The sequence below is a fragment of the Prinia subflava genome (assembly GCF_021018805.1).
Source record: "Prinia subflava isolate CZ2003 ecotype Zambia chromosome W unlocalized genomic scaffold, Cam_Psub_1.2 scaffold_49_NEW, whole genome shotgun sequence".
Classification (NCBI taxonomy): Eukaryota; Metazoa; Chordata; class Aves; order Passeriformes; family Cisticolidae; genus Prinia; species Prinia subflava.
In genome coordinates, this window is record NW_026960616.1 from 868,600 (window position 1) to 888,155 (window position 19,556).

Here is a 19,556-nt window from a genome sequence, read left to right on the forward strand (position 1 = left end):
TCAATGGGTTTGGCATGAAGACAGGGCCTCTTGGACCTTGGTGATGGACTGCTGGGCCTCTAGCATGATGGTGCACGATGAGTCTAGGTCCTCGCTTCTGCGGAGCAGTTCGAAGAGCGGCACGAGGTCCTCTGTCGTTATGCTCAGCAAGGGAAACACCCAGCTGATGGACCCACAAAGCTGGTGGAGATCTCACAGGGTCTTCGGGTCAGCCCGGATGGTCAGTTGCTGGGGTACAACGGTCCACTCATGGATTTGGAGTCCCAGGTAGGTCCAGGGGCAAGCGTGTTGGATTTTGTCTTCATGAATTTCGAATCCAGCTCTTTCGATGGCCTTTATTGTTCTTTTAAGTACTGTGTTTAGGTAGGTCTGATTTTGGGCACAAACCAGGATGTTGTCCATGTAATGTAAAATTATTGCTTCACAGAACAGTTCCCTCATGGGTAACAGAATGTGGGCGACCTACCACTGGCATATAGTGGGTGAGTTCTTCATGACTTGCAGCAAAACAAACCAGTGGCAATGTTTGAGGGGAGCCTGTCTGTTGGGGGGGGAATAGAGAACATGAACCTGAGGGTGTCTCGAGGATGAAGGGGGATATTAAAGAAACAATCCTTTATATCGATAACAGCAAGTCTCCAGTCCCAGGGAAGCATGGTTGGTGAGGGCAGGCAGGGCTGCAGGGGACCCATGTCCTCAATTACCTCATTTATCCTCCTGAGGTTGTGAAGGAGCCTTCACCTGTCCTTGTCAGGTTTCTTGAGGACAAAGACAGGAGAGTTCCAAGGGCTATTGCTCTCTTTGATGTGGCCCTTGGAAAGCTGATCCTCCATGAGGGCTTCCAGAGTGCACAATTTTTCACAGGAGAGGGGCCACTGATCAACCCACACTGGATGGTCTTGTTCCCAGGTGAGTTGAGGGATGGTAGGCAGTGTGTGCTTTTCAATGGCCTCAAATAAAAATCCCTACAACTGATATGGATGGAAACCCCCCATTGGGACAATAGGTCCCAGCCCCTAAGTGTAATAGGTGCCCTTACTACAAATGGCCTATTTTGCCTTCAGGACCCTCTATGATGACATTCCTCTTGCTCCTCAGGGAGACTGACACCTCTCCAGTCCCTGAGATCATTCCCACAACAGGTTCTAGTTCCCAATTTGCTGGTCAGTAGGAGTGGGCAATGATGGCAACATGCTCCCCGGTGTCTAGCATCCCAAAATGATGGATCTTTTACCCCTTGTAGAACAGGCTACACTTTTGTCTAGGTTTGGAAAGACAGATATCTGTCAGGGAAAACTGGAGTTTCCCTTGGAATGAAGAATGTAAAAACCCCTCCGTCCAAATTATTACAATTTTGCAATTAGGAGCTTTCAGGAAAAAATATGGGAATAGGAATAACAGTTCTTTACTAGGAATATTAAAAAAAAATACAAATGCAGTAATACAAAAAAAACAAGCAAGCAATCAAACAAAAGTCCTAGAGAACCCTGACAGAGTCAGGAATACAGCCTGACACCCTGTCAGCCAGAGTGTTGGAAGCAGTCCAAATAACTCTTCCTGGAATGACAGATGTGGTTCTGTTAGAGTAGAGATGATCCTGTAGACCGGTTCAGTGGCAGTGAGATGAGTCCAGTCTTCCTCTGAGAATCCAGTAGAAAAGAGGATGTCTGGGGTCCCTGTGTCCCCATTTTTATCTGGATAGGGAATGGTTGGCTCCTCCCCACTGGGTGGTGCATCTCACAATGGGATAATGAAATGTGTCATGTCATTGGGGAGCCTTAATGGCCCATTAACAGAAGATATCGCCTGGAGGGTGGACGAGGTTGATGAAAGAGATAAGAAACACTGCCCCACCTGGTTTTAACAGATGGTCTATTATCAGAAGGCATCCAACCTCCTCCCCCCTGGAGTTACAAGAGATAAAGAAAAAAGAAACCATCTCCCAACTGCTTTCTACAGATGAAATAGAACACACTTTTTTTAGTTACATAACCCAAGACAACTTTATGATTGGTTTGTTTGTGCCCACAATCTGCGCCGATATGATGGTAGGGTTGGAGGGAACTTGTTCCAGATAGTCTTTTGGTAACAAGAAGGCTTTAGCAACTGGAGTCTCTGTTGCTAAAAAGAACAGTGGATCAATGCACACGATGGAGATGAAAATGTTGTTTCCAGGACTCAGAGTCTGCACTTCAGGTATTACAAAGATCTCTTCTGGTCCATGTAAAGTTCCTCCTATAATTAAAATGTCTAGAGGACCACCTAGTTGTCCTTTTTTCCTGTTGAGATTCTGTAAATATTGTCGTTATGAAAATTTATTGACAATGAAGTTACCAGCTGGCACTGGGTTCCCTCCTCTACCATTCCATGTGCTTGATCTTCTGCATTGTAGGGTGGATCTTCGGAGGCGGTCTCTGGTCCTCAGAGATGGTGGGAAGAGCAGGAAGGAACAGCATCACATTTGATGTCTTTGCTCAGGGCCATCAGGAGCTCGGCTGGAAGTTTCCTGGGCACCATTGGTACCTTGGCTGACTTCGGAGCCAATGGAGGTCCTTGCAGTTGTCTTCAAGTGGCAACCCTTCAGGGCAGTCTTTTAAAGTGTCCGTAGTCACTGCAATTAAAACATATGTTGCTGCAAATGCTCCTGACACCCCTTTGGCAATTCCCTTGGCAACAGCTTGCACTACTGTATTCTCTGTATTAGTATGTTTGGTGCAAGCCTCTACCATTTGATTGTAGGTTCAGTGTCAAGGGGTAGGCTTCTCAAAATCGCCTTGCATTCCGCATTGGCATTTGCCATGACCATTTTATTTAGCACTTCTTTTCTGGCCTCTGGGCTCTCAATTTGCCTTTCTAGGGAAATTTTGAGTCTATGTAGATTTTATATCTTCTCTCTTCATATTAGAGCTGGGATTAATAAACGGGAGTAGAAGTTTCATGTTTGGACTCAGTGTTTATTATTTTTTATCTATATTACAGTCTCACGAATCGTGAGCTCTAACTAGCAAGTTAGAAAATGGAGGTGTCTATAACTTTCCAAGGTTATTTAAGCACTAATCACCAAATAACAAGATGACACCTATATTATTTATATATCTGACCCAATAGTGACCACCCAAGGCCTGCAATGTCGGCCTTTTTCACCCAATTAGAAAAAACTACCCAAAATCATGAAGAAGAAGGTGAAGAAGGAGGACTTAGACAACACCCAAAATCCTCCATCTTGCCCTATATATATTACTATATACTAAAATCTTAAATCTAAGTTTTTCGCCCTGTGAGATCACACAACTTTATTGAAACTACACACCCACAACCCCAGCACTATCACTCAATTTTGGAAGCCTGTTCCATGGCCTCAAGTCAAATGTAGTGCTTGCTTGATGGTCAATGCCTTTTAGAACAGAAAGCCTGAAATTTTCAGCTTCCAGTGTCCCAACATGTCTACAAATTTGATAAATGTTTCATCTACCCCTTGTTTTATATTCTTGAAACTCTGAGTTGGGACAGAGTCATCGCGTGTGAGGAGCAGCGATGTTTTTGCAGCAGAGGCTATGTCATGAAGTGCGGCTTCTGGCAGGTGTTGTGCCTGATCAGTGGGTTTTTGAAAGTCACCTTCTCCCACCATTTGGTCCATTGTTAAATTTGGTCTGTTTGGATCTTTTGAACAGATGTCTGATAGGGTTTTGAGATGTTTTTTCCACTGCCTTTCACACAACATATACTCAGGTGGGAAAAGGAGGCAACTGACAATATTTTTAATGTCATGGAGGAACAATGTGTGTGCAAAGAAGGTGGCTTCGAGTAAATTTTTGAAGAAATGGGATCCCTGGGCATGCTTCTTGGCCACCCTTCAAAACTCCTTAAGTTCCACGTAGGGGATGGGCTCCCAAGAGGCAGGTGTTGTTGTCCTTCTCCCCCGCTTGTAAACAGTGGGGAAGGCTTAGATTTTATTTGCCAGTTCCCAATCTCCCTCCCAGGTGGCTTACCTTTGGGTCTTGGCCCAGGGATCCTCAGACTTGGAACTGGCATCTGAGGAATCGCTCTCATCCTCTGAGGAGGATGAAGGGCACTTTATGAGAGCAAGGGGCCTTTTTGGGTAAATTGGAGTTGCCATATGATGGGTGGCAGCTGAAGTCCAGATGGCTTCCTTCCGGTCACTGCCATGACCACTTCTGGTCTTGATATTTCGAGGGCCCGAAGGGGGCTGACCCATGGGGGAGGAGTCAATAGTGGAAGGGGAGGAGACTGAGGAAGGGGTGGGGTTTGCAGCAGAAGGGGTGTTCCCAGTGGAAGGGAAGGGGCCCGATGCGGTTACACCCATTGACGTGGGAGGAAGGGAAGAGCCGGGTGCGATGGAAAGCATGGGAAAAGGCAGAGGAGAGGCAGGAAGGTGGCCATTTTGGGGTGTAAGGGTGGGAAAACTTGGATGAGGAAGGGACAAAATGGCAGGGCTGGCCACGTTGCCAGTGCCATTTTGAGAGGCAGAAACTGTGGAGGATAGAACCGGGTATATGGGCGTTGGAGAGAGGTTGAGGGGAAACTCCAGAGAGGCATGGCCAGTGCTGTTCTGGCAAAGGGAGAGAGGGGATCAGGAGGTGTCAGGGAGATGGTAGCAACCCTGAGCTGAATAGCTACAACCGCCTGCCGATTGTTTCTCAGGTGGGGAAGAGGATTCAGGAACATGGGAAGAGGATGAAAGGGAAGGGGGTTCTAAGTGGGGGCCCAAAACCTTTCCCAAAACATTCCCCAAATCATTCCCCATTTTCTCCAATGTTTTAACAAGAAGTTAAAATAAAGGAAAGAATTTGGCAACCGATAAATCCCCATTCATTTGAACATTTAACTTTCTCCTCACATCATCCCAAAACAAATTCAAAAGAACAGAATCAGAATTTATATTTGAGAACTGCTTAAAAATCCAATTAATAAATCTTTTGAGCTCTTCCTTAGAATACTTAACTTTTCCCAAAGCAAGGGCACCTGCAACTTGGATAAACACGTCTTTGAGGAGGGCTAGGCTTTAGATGGCCTAAATTATTTCCCATCCTCACCCTTCAATCCCGTATCCAACAGCAAAATGAAAAAATTAAAGAAGAAAGATCCCAATATAGAATTCACAACAACTCACTCACTGCCTTTAGGCAATCAAACTTGCTGGGTCAACGAAAAACTGCTGGGTGGGTGGTTAGCCCATTTGACTGGTCTCTGATGTTCTTGGAGGTCTTGGTCAATGCCCTTTGGATAGCCCTTACTAGAACATGAGGGGTTCTCCTAAGGGAAGTGGTTGCACCGAGAAGGTCTTGTGTCTGGCTGCACAGGACAGCTGGAGATGCTTCTCCAGGGTGTCCCAGGCAGGTGTCCCACATTGGGCACCACTTGTCGCAGTGGGCAGTGGTGGTCAGAGTGCTGTGGCCTTCCTGGACAAGTGTCCTTAGAAGGAGGTCCCAGAGGCACAGGTGCATCCGCTGCTGCTGAGTGATTTCAAGCTCTTCAGTGAAATCAGCTCTTCGGGGCGACGATGAAGGAAGAAATGGAGCCTTCGCATGGAATTCCGCAGGAGGCTTTATTCAGCTTCTTCTTTGGAGGGGTCCAGGGACGAAGAGTCAGAGGAAACAGGGATTATATGGGAAAAGCAGGGGGCGGGGTAGAACATCAGGGCCAATCATCTGACAGCTCAGGGGAGGAACAAAGGGGAAGGTCCAATGGGGTACAAAAGTTGCCGCAAAGCCTGTTGGGGGTAACCCACTTTCTCACCATGACAAAGAGAGCTATCTGCCAGGGTTTCTCCCTTAGGAGGACTGCAACAAGCTCGAGCCTAAGGGCTGCTCTCTCTCTGGCGGAGCATGTTTATATTATTGTCTGCATTAACAGCCTCCACACTGGTTAATTTTTTTTTCTAAAACTTCAACTTAAATGAGTATGGCAAATACTCAGAGAACAGTCAGTACTCACTGTATTAGCAGATACACAAGTCATTTCACCAAATGAGTAAAAATTATTTACATGCATATTTATAACGCATGTTCTTTACAATAGCCTTTTGGGAAATATTTCCCATTTGGTTTTGTTAAAGGGTTTTACTCAGTCTAACCAGTAACAGGTAATAGGAAGAAATAAAACTGAATTTGACAACAGCTACAATGGTATATCCTAGGAAGACTAACATGATTATATGGGTTCAAAAAACTAGCAGTTGACTTCAGAATGTCACAATTTATGAAATATGAGTTTACTCAAAATACAAAATTAAACTATATAAAATAATTAGAATGGAGAAAATGACAAGGATTGCTGAGAGATTAGACATGTTAGATAGTTTCAAAAAATTTATCAGGCACTGCACACACTCCTGTAGAAGTGTCCTAGTTTGAGGGGAAGTGAGTTTTTTCAAGAGGCTGTGGTCAAACCAATCAGTAGTTCTCAGGGTTATTGATTCCCTGAGATTCTCCTTGGGGTTGCTGGTCCCCAAGGTAATAAGGTTTTCCCCCAAGGTTGCTGTTCCCTGGGAGTTTCCTTGGGGTTGCTGGTCCCCAAGGTAATAAGGTTTTCCCCCAAGGTTGCTGTTCCCTGGGAGTTTCCTCTGGGTTGCTGTTCCCAGAGGTAATAAGGTTTTCAGTCTTCTCTTTGCCCTAAGTGTTACACACCAGAGGTAGAGACGACAAGCTGAGTCCGCCGGTGCACATTTCCAAGGTTGTTTATTCTTCATTATCTCAGTCCTTTTTCAGCTCTGCCAGGCCTCCCTGGCAGGGTACCTTATCTCAGTTCTTTCTCAGCTCTGCGAAGTATCTCCGCAGAGCAGGACACGCGGCGGACTGGCCGGATCAGAGAGCCCCGCACCTTATGTACGGTACCCCTGACCCAACCACCGTCCACTATGTACTTTTTATTTACAAAACTGTACCAATACCTACTACCTATGCTAACATGTCATTTCTACTCTAAACCAATCCTTGAGATCCAACTCAGCAGAAAATGGGGGACGAGAGCAAGAACAAGGAGCACAGGGGCCACTCCCCAATTCCTCCATCTTGCCTCTTCAACCCCATATACTGAGAATCCTAGATTCTACATTTACATTCTATGATAAACTAACTACTACTTATTTTGAATTCTCTCAGCTTGTGATTCTTCATACAATGTGGGCATTCACTCCCATGGACAGGGATCAGAGGCAATGTCCTCCTGGGCTCTGTGTGAGGCTGGTTGACCCCCTTGTACAGATCCCAGACCCCCCTGTCTGGTCTCCAAACCCTCCAGGGTGGCCAGAGGGATGTTCTAGACTCCAACAGTACTAGGTTTTGTTGGATTTTTTTTTCTTAGTATTTTTTTTCTCTTCAAGTGAATTATAAAAGTTAAGGAAACTGTCGACAGAAGAGATTCTTTAACAATCCATAGCATTTAGATGCATTATGTGACTACCTGAGGGTTGAAGGTCCCAATCTCTGACATCTTTTTGTTGAACGGGTAAATGATCACATATTTTATTTTAGACTACAGACAGTATGGTAACTCTATGTCCAATGTTGCCTAGAATTTCACAGCCACTTCCCTAATTTAAGTCTTGAAATGTGATTTTGAAACAACTCTCCAGTGATTTAATTACACTGCGCAACAGTCACATTACAACAAAATGCATTTTTTAATATTGCAGTTATTTCTTGTAAAAAAGCGTTACATTTCATCATCTTTCTGATATTGTGCATCAGTGGGACACGGAGATTGCATTTGACCATACTGTTACTAGTGTCACATCGACACAAAAATATTGCAACATTCTGAACCCTGCTGAAAGGACTAACAGCATTTGTCAGATCTTAATCACTTTAAATACATGCTATTAAAAAAGAGACCATGTTTTTGCCTATGATGCCACAGGATTACCTGAAAATAACAATAGATTAGTAAGCTTTAGAAAGACTTCAGACAACATACCTAGAATCAGATATGCCGCAGAATTTCACCTGGGTATGTATAAAGAGGAGCCAAGAATTATCGGACCAAGCCAACTTGAGTTTTAATACATAAAATCTGTGAGATTGAATGTCTTGGGTTGAAAAATGTAACCAAAAATGTGTATTCTATTTTCATCTGTTGAAGCCGGTTGAGAGATACTGTCTTTATCTCTTGTAACTCTAGGGGGGGGAAGAGGGTGGATGCCTTCTGTTAATGGGACAACTGATAGCACCAGATAAAGCAGTGCCTTCTTATCTCTTCCTCCACCCATCCTCCTCCGAGGGACATCACCTGTGAATGGGCCATTTAAGGCCTCTCACATGACTGATAACATTACTTCATTCCATTGTGAGATGCTCCACCCAGTGGGGACTAGCCAACCATTCCCTACCCAGATAAAAAGGGGACACAGGGACCCCAGATCCCTCTTTTCCACGGGATTCTCAGAGGAAGACTGGACTCATCTCACTGCCACTACAGGGCCATCTCTACTCCAACAGAACCACATCTGTCACTCCAGGAGGACCTATTTGGACTGCTTCCTACACCCTGGTTGACAGGGTGTCAGGTAGTATTCCTAACTCTGTCAGGGTTCTCTAGGACTTTTTGTTTGTTTGCTTGCTTGTTTTTTTTGTTTTTGGGTTTTTTTTGTATTACTGCATTTGCATTTTTATTATTCCTAGTAAAGAACTGTTACTCCTATTCCCATATTTTTGCCTGAAAGCTAGTAATTGCAAAATTGTAATAATTTGGAGGGAGGGGGTTTTACATTCTCCACTCCAAGGGAGACTCCGGTTTTCCCTGACAGATACCTGTCTTTCCAAGCCTAGACACTGTAGTTTTTGCTGAGAGCATTAGTAGCAGCGTAGAACTGCTGTGGATGAAAGCCTTTTCTGTTAAGAACAAGTACTTAATTCATTGTCCAATAATTGCACAGTAGGAGATAAGAGTTAAACTACAAAAAATAATTTTGCCACTATGGTCTAACTTAACAGCAGTTCCTAATCTAATCAGCATAAATACTACATGATCTAAAAATGCTTGGAATGGTGTCTGATGATACAAAGGAATAAAATGCAAAGATAAAAGCAAGCACTTGTTTTGCATTCCCAGTTTTCTACTGCTGTCCTGCACTGATCCTAAGTAATTAGATAACAACTCTAAGAAGGTTTAATTAAAAATAAATATCCTGCAAAGCAAATAGCTGAAAAGCCTGTATCTACCACTATATTAAACAAAGAAAGGACAACAGGAGACATCTACTGCTTCAGTAGTGAATCCACTGTTTCATGAGGTAGTCCAGTCTAGCTAGAGATACACTTCAACATTTGTAGATAGTTGGAGCTTCCCTCTTCATTCAGGACTATGACAATATATTTAAAAAATAAAAAACAACGTTTTTTCTTTTTCTCCTTTTAAAACAACTGTCTCACCTTCAGCAGTTTCACCGCACACATCAAATTATTATCCACAGGGTTAGAGAAGAGCACATTTAGTAATTCCCAAAGGCCTTCTTGAAGAATTTCTGCTCATGTGACCTGTCCCTTTGTTCCTTTAATCTGCAAAATATATTTAAAAAAACCAAAATCCAACTACACTTCAGTTTTAGAAATTAATTTAGTCACATTTTCTCTCTCAGATGCTGTATGATTTGGTTTGTGATTAACATAGTTGAGCCCTTCAGCTGAAAGAACATGTCAAATACCATAAGTATTTCTAGAATACAGAGTGGTATCCTTGCAATTCTGACATATACATAATGCCTGCATAGCACTTTTTCTTTGCAAATAAATTGCTAAGAAAAGCTGCAAAATGCCTGGCAAGTGATCCACATCATCCCAAATTCTCAGAATCCCATGCTCTTGTCCCATCCCACCTTATGCATTCTCTGCAGCTGTAGAGTACCTTACTTCTAGAAGGCATTCTTTATATACTTAAGAATTAGAAAAAATGCTTTAAAAATAAATGGTACTGCAAACTGGGCAACTTCCCCTCCCCCAAATCCTTTGGAAATCTTCCTTTTTACTTCTAGTAAGTGAAAATTAGATTTCAAGGCCCACTTATGAATAAAAATGGAAGAGTGAGAGTTTTCTTTCCTCATGTCAGCAGAAGATTTTAGTAGTGTCTGCTTAAATCAAATCTTTGAAATAATTCAGTGAAAAATATATTTTAAGGACGCTATAGTAGTCAGTGAACTTACTGAACTCACGGGTATGAGTCAAAGAATTCTTATGTGTACATACATTTTTTGTACATATCAGAAACAAAACAAAAAAAAATCTAAATACAAATTTTCATGCTTCATGCATAAGCCAAGGACTCAGCCTTCAGAAGAAATATCTTTCAAGGTCTGCATTTTTATTGTTCATTTTGAAGATTCCCGTGCCTTCCTCAAGCATTTGATAATAGCTCCTGTTAGTGGCTGAATATTGAATTACATGGGTTATTGATATCTATCTGCTTCTGCTAGGTTGTAACATCTTCTGTGATAAGTGTAGTAAGCTGGTGGGTTTACCAGACAAAAGAAAATATCAAAAGCTTCATTCCAAAGGTGGTTTATGCCTGGTTCTTTTTATGTATTCTTATACCTTTTTTAAATCTTTATATATTTCTCCTCTGATGATCTTGTCTTTTTTCGTTTATCTGTTTCTTGGACACACGTTATAATTAAACTGTTCTAAAGTTCTTTTACTTTATTCCCCTTTCCCTTCAAAAAAACAAACTCAACCCACACCTCAAATGATATTCCATTTTAGCGTTTAAGTAAACACAACAAAAATTAATGAATATGAATGACATACAACTTTCTTCTTACCTCTAGGTTAAGGTAAAGTTCAGCTAAGAACAACACAAAGGCATGAAATTGTGTTTGAGCAGTCTCATCTCCTTTGGCAGCTTCATCTCTGTTTTCATACTCTGTTTGGCACCTGAAAACATTAAAGCAAAAATCATATAATCTATAGACAACCCAACATATGCAACATGCTACTTATTTAATAGAATGCTAAGAACTTATTCACTGCATTAGAACTATTAAATGCTGAATAGTAGGAAGTTTGATTTGTGAAGGAAGTGAGAGGACTTCACAAAAAGCAGATTTTTGTTCTTCTAGGTGAGCACTGAGATATCTGAGAAAGCAAAACTAAATAGGGCCAATTGCAACATGTAAAAATTAAAAGACAGTTACACAGTTTATATATTAGAATATGGTTCCAGGAAGTTTAACATGGGCAGAAAAACATCAACAGAAATAAAATAAGTGTACTCTGAAAGATGTTTTCCCCCTTTGAGGGTGCTGCCCACATTGTTTTAGATACCTTTACATTTATTGGATAAATTCTTTATCCTATCATTTTAAGTGACAGAAGCAAAATTTAGATATAAATGCAAACAGTGAGGATTAAGATAACATCACAGTGAGGTAATTTTTTAGTATTCAACAACTGGGTTCTTTTAAGTTTATCATGCCTTTACTCCTAAACATAGGTGGACTAAGTGAAACTTTTAAAGTAAGAATCAAGTCTGGAGTTTACGAAGACAAAAGTCCTTAAAGAAAAAGAATAATTTCTAAAGAACTCTGAAGTATTAAAGTGTACTATTCCTTCAAGTGACATACAGTAAGATTTAAAAGGAAATACATCCATTTAAAAATGTTGTATTTTTGTCAACTGTGAAGTCTAATCTTTATTAAACCTTAATCCCCCAAATTCTGTAGTAGCTGAAAACTGAAGAAATTTATCCTTCTGGATTTTATGCATCATAGGTGTAAAGTTGGTTAGCAAGCCAACAAATAAACTTTTCACAGCAACTCCAGCCAGAAAAGTAATTAAAGAAAAAACACAATGAAATAAGCCCTGGCAAGAGTCAAAGGACAAAGGCAGTACATATACATGCATTTAGTATGCATTTAAAGTTGACTACCTTTTGAATTTACCCTATAACTTGGCATCAGTACAATATACTCAACTGAAAGGAGCCTACAGAACTTGGAATCTTATTTTCATATTAAAAATATAAAAACTTAAAAATATATGTGTTAGATATCTAGTATGTACCTATGCTTTAATAATTCTCAATCTAGATTTCTATTTTATATATGCACACTATGTTAAGAATTACATATAAAAAAGGAAGAGAACCTGAGAAAGTAACAGGCTTAAAATGACACACTGATACTGACCTTTGAAGTAACAACTGCCAAAAGCTTCCACTTTGTGAACTAATGGTTAGATGGTGAGATAGATAGTTATACAACCATGCTCCCATGTAAGAAAAATTTGGGACAGATGTGCCCTTCCAAAATAAAAGCGGAAAAATAAATTATTCATAGCAGTCATGATTAGGTTATCAGGAAATATCTAAGATTTTTGAAAATCTGTCTTTAACAACAGTTGACTAGACAATTGAAGAACAGAAGATAATGATTTACTATTTCTCATATTAATTTTTCTCTCATAGACACTTTGCTATATGCATTTCAGCACTTTGAAGTTCATTATACGGAATTTGTGGCTTTAAGAAAATAACCAGCATTGTGCCATTTGTCCTCAATTCTACTTCTCCATTGTGACCTACACCAAAGAGTATCTGAAAGTCACTTTCAAACTGTTAATAAAAAAAAACCAAACAACAACAACAACAAAAAAACAAAAACAAAAAAAAAACCCAAAAAAACCCAAACAAAAAAACCCACGAGTGGACATTAGGACTTTTTTTTTAAGGACCAAGCAGTGTGTTAAAATAAATATACCACCTTCATTCTGCCTAAGAGAAGAGCTATTTATTGCAGATTTTTATTTTTGGCAATAAGGAACACTCAGGGAAAGAGTATAAGAACATGCTAAGTAAAGATAAATACTTTCTCCTGTACATGCTCCGGCAAACTGCAGAATAGCAGACTTCTGATTCAGGTATTAAAACTGTATCATTACAGTTAATAGATCTTGATAAGTCCTTTTTTCTAAAACAAGTTCTGTTACTTTGAAAATTTACACTTTTATGATCTAAAAACAGGTGGTGGCAATGAAATTCCACAACACAAGTTATACACTGTCTGGAAAATATTTTGCTTTGAAACTGATACTTGAAAATTCCAACAAGTGGTAAAAGTAATTTGGAATCCATTAGTATTTACATTCAGTCTCGCTTAGAACTTAAAGCAGAACATTCCCTTATTTTGGCAATTTATTACTGCTCATTTGTTTTGAGCTCTCTTCTAACAAGACTTGAATTCGATATTATTTCTCAGATATAGCTTCAGTGAAAAGAGGCTCTGGTCTAAGTAATTTGATCAGCTCTGCCAAAAAAAACCCAAAAAAACCACGGATACTAAGAATTCATTAAACTTTTCCTTTGGCTTTATCATCTTTGAACATTCCTTTTACATCTATCAGTGCTATAAATGTTTGCATGCTTCTGCTTCTAACATGTTTGAAAAAGCATCTTGCCATTATCACATCAATGTATTATAGCTACTTACCTTCTACAGACAGAGGAAAATATGCACTAAACATAACTTTACTATGTACATTACACTGCGGGAAAGAACTGAGATATCTTTGAAAGATACAACAAATTTAAGTAATTAAGCAAGTCAAATCAACTTCATTTTCCAGTAAGAGGCATGTGAAATAGCTAACGAGCTTTTTGGTGCTTTAGTTCAATCAGTTGCTTGGATTAGAAGAGGTGGGCCCCCTTTTTATAAGGCAAAATATGTCATTTAAATTACATTTCTCTTTCCTAAGGGGGAAAAAAACCCAAACACAAAACCAATCTCAAAAAAAAAAAAAAAAAAAAAAAAAAAAAAAAAAAAAAAAAGCCACAAACAAAACCCCCTAAAACACCACAAAACACACAAAACAAACCAACAAAATCCCACCAAAACAAACCACCACACAGGTCATCTGTATTTTTTTAAACCATTATCTTCCCAATTAGTTGGTCTGTATTTGTGGTTACATCAAATACTGAAACAATGCCATTTGGGATATTATGACCTGGCATAGCACACAGAGACTAAATAAATAAATAATAAATCTCGTATCTTACTAACCAATCATTATAGTACGGTAATGTCTTCCCTGAAATATTGTTGCTTTGTAATCCCAGTTTATCTCCAACTCCAAAAAAGTCAAAATCCAAGCATGAAGGCTAGCCTACCAATACATATATGGAGAAATTTTACTTGCTGTAACAGCAACAGTACACCATACTAACTACACAATAGTCAAGACTCTTAAGCTATGAAGTCAGAGTGTTCAACTTTTGGAAAACAAGCTAACTGGCACTTCACTCTGTCAAAAACACAAATGGATTAGGAAGAACAGGGGGAAGTATATAATTAAATCTTACAGACAGGCTAAGATACCTGATACCCAGATGAAGGGAAGATTGTACAGGATTTCAGTTTCTTTTATTTAGCCTTTTTTCGTTCACAAACCTAGCATCTGTAGATCTGCTCGAACATCACTGATGCAGACGCTTATAAACACACTTCAGCATATTTAAATGAAGTTTTGAGATAAAACAGGACAAATAAAAACAAATACTTGAGCAGAGGCTCAAGATAGAAGAATAAGTATAGTTGACTGACACTCAGTCATATCCTGGCATACAATGAAACTGAAATCATGTGGTTTTGGATACCAGCACAGCATTTTACACTAAATTTTATTTTTCAGAAAAATTGTTATCTTTCAGACTGATAACACTCAATGCTTCTCAGTTAAGAAAAGCACATCCAACCCTAATATTGGACTTCTTTTAAATAGGGGGAGAGAAAGAGGCAACATTAAAATACTTATATTAAACAAGAGTCGATGTACTAAGCATCTATGAAGTTTCTTCAAATAAAGTTATATGGAATATTTTCATCTTTTATTAACTTTTCTCCATGTGTCCAAATAAAGGATGAAAAAATCATACTGCCAAACACAGCACAAGTAATCTTAATGTCTAACTAACCTGTTCTGAATTAAATGTGTATCAATTCTGTATTATAGTAAGAAACTCAAGACTCTACAGTTCTTAAGACTACACAATGTGTCACAATCATGCAGGTTCTACATACCCCAGATTATTTCATAGTAAAAAACCTGCAAGTATCTGCACTTAAAAGGTGCATGAAGTTTACATTCTTCAATGCAGAATTTGAAAGCAACTCAGAGTAATGGGAAATACCAAATGTCATAAATAGCAAGCAGAAGTGTGACTTCATTTTCTGCAGTAAGCCCAGAAGACAGCAGCAGCTCATTTGCTAAGCAACACAGATTAAGCTGTTTTTTCCAATGGCTCCCCCAATTAGTAGAGTTCAGCTCAAGGTCTCTGTCCTCATTTCCATGACCATCAATGGGACTAGATCTACTTGCCAGCAGACTAGCTTTCCTTTTTTCTAATTATGATGTTCTGAAATAGTTATAATACCAAACAAAGAACAAAGCCCGTCAGTAAAAAGAGCATTTTCCAAAGTAGGTATATATTTTTTAAATACAAAAGAACAAAAACCACCTATTATGAAGAATATTTTTGTAGGATAGAATAAAAATGTACAACTGACAGTCTCTGCTATGTAAATCCAGCAATTTAAATATAACTTCTTTAATGAACTGCTGTAATTTCAACTCTAGTATGTGACCTGAGAGATTCAAATACACAACAAAGGAAACAGAGCAAATTAGGGAAATTTAGCAACCAGCCAAGTATATCTAGCTTGAGATATCATTACAGTTTCTTGATAAAATCTTTCCCTATACATTTCAGTCTAAAAAGAAAAATTCAAACCTTTAAAATACTGTGTAAGCACAATGATATAACAAATAATACCAGCACGCATATCTTGCACACTAGGTAACAGAGGCATAACATCCATGTTAAGATAAAATATGCAGGCTACCTGTTGATATATGAGTTCAACAAGTTCTTTCAAAGTTTCATCTGCAGTGATCCAGCCATTCACTGTTTCGGCAAACTGCTCTATTTCAGTTTCAAAACAACCTGGTTGCTCGGTGAGGTGATTTAGAAAGTCTTGTACATATTCTGCCAAAGTCAGATAGCCATCATACTCATTGTCAAAGGAAGAATCCTATAGCAGTGAAAGAATATACCAGCTATTTAAAAGGAACCTTAAATAAAGTTGTCACACATACTATCTCCAGACATAACCATATAGCCATATAGTCTTGAGTAACTCCTGATGCTCTGAATACTTGATAGTTGAACCCAGGGTCTCTATATGGAAGCTGGAACAGAGCAAGGCATGATGCAACCAATATGGTTAAAACATATGTTCTCCTCTTTATTCTTGAAATGGCTGGTTTTATACAGTGCAAAATTATTTACAGTTGCAGGTGCATTCTTATTGGCATTCAGCGTGAACAAATATGTAAACTATCTCAGTTTAAGGCAGCTACAGTGATTTCACTCTAATTGTCCTATCCAGTCTATGCCCACACCTTAACCTAATTTCCAACGGCACCACAAGCTTATCTACTTCTACACGGGCCCAAATCTGAGGCCTAGCAGGCCCAAATCTGAGGCCCAGTTTGAGATAGCTCAAATCTCATTCCACAGCACATCATGCCCACGATCTCTAAAAAAATCGGTTACAGTTCCCTCTTTTTCTTTTTGAGCTACCCAAACTGACTCTAAGGCACGGCTCGCTAATTTTTGCCTACACCGTACCAAGCAAGGCACGATAATTAAGATAACTATAATAATAATGAGTAACACTATACTAAAATGGATCAAATCCTTGATCCACTCAGTAAAACCCCATGACCTGAGCCATTTGTCAAATGGAGTGTCAACCACTACAAGTTTTTCCATGTTGCTTTTCAGCTGTGACAGCTGTTTGTAAATCAATTGAGAATGGTCTGATAAATTCATGCAGCATATGCCCTCAAACTCTTTACATCCATGCCCTTGTACTAAAAGGAGGAAGTAAACCACCGCTCTGTTTTGGAGAACTGCATGACAAATATCATTAACATCTTTGGCAAGCTCACTTAGTAAATTAGATGTTATATTGGTTTTCCTGTCCAGCAGGCTAAGTTTTTCAATTGCGTGAGGTCTTGCGCTGAAGCAACTCCTGGGGCAAAAAATGACTCTGAGATTACAGCTGCAGGTTGCCATAACTCAACTTGATCTTTACAGTTGGGGCTTAGTTGAGACATACTGCATTTCACTCGTCGGGTCTTTCGAGACAACCCTAAAACTTGATGAATGCTAGGAGCAAACAATGTTAATTTACCAAAATAACATGGACCTCCTATATCTTATTGAGGCACTGCAGACCAGGCTCTATCTCCACAAATGAGAAAGATTCCTGGCATTAATTTTCTTGCAACACCTGTTAATGGTGTTACAGACTCAGTCCAATTGTTACAGTACTCAGTATAGTTATAATACAATGGGGACTGGGGAGACAACCAAGTGTTGCCATTTTTCAGTTGCCATTTGTCTACAATTAGCAAGTTTGAATTTATAATAAAATGCCCAAAGATCAAACAGTAATTCCCTGGCACAGAACCCAAAAGATCAAGTTCTTGGGGCTCAGTACTAGCAACTTTAAGACTCTGCGCAATGGCAACAACTTGTGTTCCTAAAACACTCTCTGGATTAATTTTGATTTGAGACCAGGTTCTGAACTCTGTCATGGAGTCCACTGGGACTCCAATGAAGCAAGTCCGAAAAGGTTTCGATGGTGTGGCTAAAGACAAGCAAAATGAATCTTGTTTACTCCGATGGGCCCAAGTGACCCACATATTTTGTCTTGGGCCAATTTCAAGCATTCCTGATCCTCTTTCTATTAAGGCACTAACTAAAATAAACATTCCAACACCTAACATTCCATTCATCATTTTGTTTGTCTCTCGTAGAAAAGCAAAACAAACAGCACCTGCTTATTACCTAATCTTAAATCTTAAAAACGACTTATCGCTAAACTTAATCTTATAACTGTAACTGTATGACTATTTTTTCTACTTTAAAAGTCAATTTTCAGCAGTCTCAGGGTCTTCACAAGGTGCTTCAGGTAAATCACTGCTGTCACTGTGGTTATCACTGTTAGCTGGTATCTCTGACTGCAGACATGCACAGGTAAATTGTCTCGGCACCCAAACAGGTCCTGCTTCTCCTGTGGAAACACACATAAAACCACGACCATTAAATAACACAGGACTCTGTCCCTGCCATTCGCATATTTTTGTGATATACATAAAGCCCTGGAATCGCTTGTGGTCTTCCTTCTTTCACTGCATGGTGATGGATGACAGCTGCAGGCTCTTCTCTATTGATTTTTCTCTCAATACCTCCGAGGATCCAGCTAGCTGAGAAATGGCTTAATAAAATAGCGAGACGGCTTCTCAGGATATGCTTTGTAAAGTAAAAGTTTTAATAACAGCAAAAATAACAAACATTACAAAATGAAAAGAGATAAGCCGAGCACAGTGTACTAAGCACAGTTACACTGGCTAAGGCATTCCCAAAAAGCCAAGTGCACCTCTTGTGCAGGCTCTTTAATACTCGATGGTCTAGGTGGGCTATTTGGCACTTTGCCCAATGAGATTGACACTAGGTTTTGAGATGCACTTCCAAAGCCCTATCACTGTGTCTGTGCTGGTACTGAGCCAATTGCAACGAGCAGGCTATAGAAAATTCTAGTTTAACTTCCTTATATAGAAACATCTGCTCGGGTACAGAAATGCACAACTATATCTCACCCTGTAAAATCATATAAAAAAAAAAAGAAAAAAAGAGAAATAGTTACTTTGAAAAAATTCTCACTTTTGTTGATAATTGTGATTGTGTGAATAACTTATTGTTATTTAACAATTTGGTTTATAGTTAAACTGTAGTTTTATGGATTACAAAATTTTAAATTTGGTACTTTCTTTTTTGTTAGCCAATATTTCAATTATTAGTATTTTAAAATTAATATTTAGTCTCAAATTACATATGAATCTTATTTTACTTTTTTGTTTGGGGAGATTTTTTCAAGTGAACTATATTTTCTTTTTCTTCTGCATAAAGATTTGATAATAACTTTTAACATACAACAATGAACAATTTTGACATGACAATAATAACTTCAAAAATTTTAACAGTGCAACTTTTATAAAACTTAAGTCTCTGCTTCAAAGGTATTTCAGTGTCTATAGTGTTGGGCTGTGTCAAAGTGCAGAAGTCCTCTTGAAGCTACTATCCGCAGTCATCTAGCGTCTTTGGTGTGTTCTTCTTCAGGTGTGCTCTGCTGCTCTTTTATCTGCTGCAATTGCGGCTTCACAATCTTTGCAGGGATCCATTTCGGGCCAGCATCTGTGGAAACAAACGCAAAGCTTCTCCCCCAAGTTATGAGGGGATGAGGTCCTGAAACGTTTCCCGTTTCAGGGTCTTTGATGAACACTGGTGGCCGCTCCTTAAGTTTTGCTTGTGTAGTGTTACTAAAGTGTCTGAAAATTGGGGGCATCTGTTCCATAAATGAGTTATTAAAAAAATTAAATACCTATACAGCTTTATTTAGCCTTTCTACTGTTGTAGTTTAAATTTATGGGGGGTCCCCGGGGGTGGTCCCCCAGGAGACCCCAGGGTCCTTATGGGGTCGT

The 19,556-nt window shown here is 39.4% G+C and overlaps 1 pseudogene; it reads right to left on the reverse strand.

The window, feature by feature from the left end:
* The window catches only part of LOC134565264 (polyadenylate-binding protein-interacting protein 1-like), a 51,276-nt pseudogene continuing 31,720 nt past the window's right edge, over positions 1–19,556 (reverse strand).